This window comes from Diabrotica undecimpunctata, chromosome 2 (assembly GCF_040954645.1).
Source record: "Diabrotica undecimpunctata isolate CICGRU chromosome 2, icDiaUnde3, whole genome shotgun sequence".
Taxonomy (NCBI): domain Eukaryota; kingdom Metazoa; phylum Arthropoda; class Insecta; order Coleoptera; family Chrysomelidae; genus Diabrotica; species Diabrotica undecimpunctata.
The window spans coordinates 127,647,795-127,651,607 of record NC_092804.1 but is presented as its reverse complement, the minus strand read 5'-3'; the positions used below and the strand labels follow the sequence as shown (position 1 = coordinate 127,651,607).

Sequence of the window (3,813 nt, the reverse complement as noted above, 5' to 3'; positions counted from 1 at the left end):
CCCGTAACTGAGTCACTAGGTCATCCCAAGAATGAAAATTTCCTGTCCTGAACCAATACAACGCCTCTTTTTCGAAGAGTTTCGGGGCAGATAGAAGAAGTTGGGCTTTACTTATGCCACGTGAGAGCCGGAGTTCTTCAACTCGTTCCAAAAATTCGTTAACGCTAGAACGCCCGTTGAATCTGAGATTCCATCGATAAACGAGTGGATTTGAAGAATATGTCCCCTCTCCGTAACCAGGTATAGAAGTAGTATTAGGTCCCAGACGAAGGTTACCAAACTGCGGGGTAAGGGATCCTGCGGTATCCACAAATCTACGGGAACAACTAGGTTCTTCTAGCGTTGTCATATTACGGGGATATTCCATTTCATCAATAGCCACTATCCGCGAAATATCAGAAGAAAAGTGAACTTTGGAATTGGATGAACTAGGAAGCTCCTCGTGTGTTTTGTTAAGTCCTTGTGGAAAAGTTGCTCGGGCTGAATCCAGGTACGAACTAGATTGCCTAGTCAAAAATTTGCTCGTATATGGAGGAGGGTGGTTTAAATTGTCCTCCGGATGGTCTACAATGTCTCCTATAATGTTTAGGCTTCTTGAGATATTGGGTAAACATGGGGGGTTCAAGGTATCCAGAAGCGATTCTTCGGTTTCCCTACTAACCACTGGATTCCGTTGACCATTTGGTTCTGTTCCGATAGCGGCAGCCGGATCCTCACGTGAGAGTAGATATCGGTTTATCTCTCGTGTTACATCACCACGGTTTCTTCGCATTGGACTAACCATTTCATATGCCATATTTAAGTTGGTAAATAATTGGTTACATTGCGTAGTAAGTTTGCATCGTTCTTGCTCATCTTCACGGTTATCGCCTTTAAACCTTTCCAATCGATGAGATAAGTGTATCAGTCGTGCACATATTCTACGAAAATCATTTTCATAGTTATCTGGATCAATTTCATTTATCATTTCAGCTAACTCTTCTACTTTATCTCGACAAACTGCATATTCTTCAGCGAAAGTCAATGAAATGCAAGATGTAGCTATTTCTTGATTTCCTGTTTCCTTTTCAGATCGAAGTACCTGTCGTAATTTTGCTCGCTTTTCTTCTACTGTAGCGCCAATCGGTATGCCTCTGATCCGTAGTTCATATGTTAATTCCTCATTCTTTAATCTGTTTACTTCCATGATAATTAATATTAAATATCCAATTCTTAATACATTCAATGAAAATATAAAACAGTTTTTCGAACTTACAACTAACAACAAAAAGAATGGTACTATCTAAATACCGAATAAAGTGTATATTTCTATAATAATTTAAAGTTCGCAAAAAAATTATATAACAAATAAAAGAGTATACACAAAAATATAGTCATGTAAACACACAATTTCCCCTCCTTCCAGGAAGAAAAGAAATTTAAAAGAAAGTCACTCCTAAAATGTGAATTTTTTTTTTTTGTTACAAAAAAAAATTTTTTTATAAATAATATAAAGATTTAATTAGAAAGTTGTATATAAATAAATATGATAATTTTGTTGTGTTGATGTTTTATATATATGTTTATTAAAGATTAAGGTGTAGGTAGGTTTAAGTACAATATAGCACTAGTATTATTATTTTATTTATAATAACCTTCCGTTTTCTAACTACAAAATGTAAACCACAAAAAATAACAATAGAAAAGCCTTTAAACCACGTAGGGCGCCACTGTTACGAAATTATATTCTATTTTTATAAATTAAAGGTAGTATAGTCGGACCAGCTCTTTAGGATTTGGTTTAAATCCAATATATACCCGGAGAGTGGGGTGGGTAAAATGTTATGGCCCAATTTTATCGAATAATGCCGAGTATCGGACCATTAGCCATAACCCAGCGGAGGTGTTGTTGTCACCTATCTATGGTTGTCACCTGTCAAGAACTACACTTTATGTTTATAGTTTAAATTTTTATTTAATAGTGAAGTTTATTGTAAGAATGTTTAGAGCAAATAATATGGATTGTTACAAAGATTTGAATAACCCCAGCGTATATATATATACCTTAGGTGTACACTACTTTATCAACGGTAAGTTTCTAACTTAATATTATATCACACCGTTTGTATTTTGTGGTAATTTATTCCTACTACGTTTCTAACACTAACTTAACTAAATTAAATAAACCTTCTAATCTATACCCCTAATTAGTAACTAAATATCTAACTTAATCTAATTATACTGTAAACTACTAATTATAATTTAAGGTTACTTTTATTTCAGATATCAATAGTTTCAATGATCTAAACGTCTGGTGGAAGAGAAGGTTATTATAAATACATCAGTTGTATGTAACCACAGATAAACTATTTGAATATGTGACTAGTATAATCTCAAATATGATAAGGTAGACAAGATGGTTGCAGGGAAGGTAAAATGGTTAATTCTCACCAAGTTTATTGTTTACTTTCTATCTTAGGGTCTATAGCTTGGTCTTCTATATATCCAATAACCCTACAATCAGCTTCTTGAAGTTGTAGATCCAAACGACGAACAGCTTGTATGGAAGCCAATAAAAAGTAAACACCAAATGGAAGATTTGAAGGAGGAGATGAATATAAAATAAAAGTATAAGGTCTGAAAGTAAAAGAATAGTCTTAGAAAGTGTTTAAGTTGTGATTGATGGAATAATAGGTCTTAGATAGGACTTACCGTTGATGTAAGGTGACCTTAATGTAAAATAATTCTCAATCAAGAATTTAATCCGCTATAAGCGCCTATTTTACAAATAGAATTGATTCCTGATCCTGTTGAGGTGAAATTGAGTTTTAAATCCAGAAATTTTCTGTATATTCAGTACCCTTGGCACATGTGAACCCAAAAATCTCAACTTTTTTCCTCAAAAAAAAAAACAACTCAAAAAAACCCACAAATCCAACTTTTAAACGAACTGATGACAAGATATCCTGTCTCCAACCTATTAGGACCAACAATTCAAAGTAGAACTTTTAATTCCATGAACCAATAAATTGACCTTTAGAAGTTGATGTCAAACAACCTGTAAGAAGAGGCTAAATGTCATGTCACTCAAGATAAGCATACCATGCCATTAACCTAACAGGTGACAGTTTTGATAAAGAAAACATTTGATAAGAAAACAATAACCTAAACAAGAACAATTTGAAAGATATATGAAGATACTACCAGAAGAAAAATTAATTAATATTAAACAATAACCTAAATTAACTATAACTAAGTAAGTTTTTATAAAATAAATTCAAATCCAATTTATTGTCTATTTTATTTCTAGTTTCATTGACCACATAAGGAAAATAAACAAAGGAAATATTAAACCTGTAACAATGTGGTAGATGACATCGTTAATCTTCTCCTTAATAATGTACGGATTCTCACAGAACTGTTGAAATTTGGGAGAACAACTTTTTTAATTTTTTGGAATTTATAGAGCCAGACTTTGTCATTCTTCTTAGAACATCCCTGTTGCTATTGCTAGCGATCTCAAGATGGGAATGATCCAACTTATGTATATCATCCATTGTTCTTCGTAATTCATTCACATAATTTTTACCAGCTATATCTCCTCCAGGTATAAATTCAAACTATAGATCACAATCTAGATGCAGCTCACATCCAAATAAGATTTTTATTGATATTTGGCCCGTTGATTTATTAACAACACCTCTGTGGGCTATTGCGAAGAACAAAAGGTACTAGTCACAGCCTTGCTCGTAATTAAAGATTAGTTTTGCCAAACACTTGCAAATTGTCCTACTCATTCATTCTACCATTCTATCCGATTGAAGGTGAAAGTCT

At 33.3% G+C, this 3,813-nt stretch overlaps 1 long non-coding RNA gene across 1 annotated transcript; it reads left to right on the top strand.

The window, feature by feature from the left end:
* Window positions 1–1,999: 1,999 nt before the first annotated feature.
* On the top strand, window positions 2,000–3,343 carry LOC140433438 (uncharacterized). The gene is made up of 3 exons (XR_011949966.1): window positions 2,000–2,069; window positions 2,263–3,235; window positions 3,290–3,343. It is a non-coding gene; the product is annotated as an uncharacterized lncRNA (long non-coding RNA).
* Window positions 3,344–3,813: the final 470 nt, after the last annotated feature.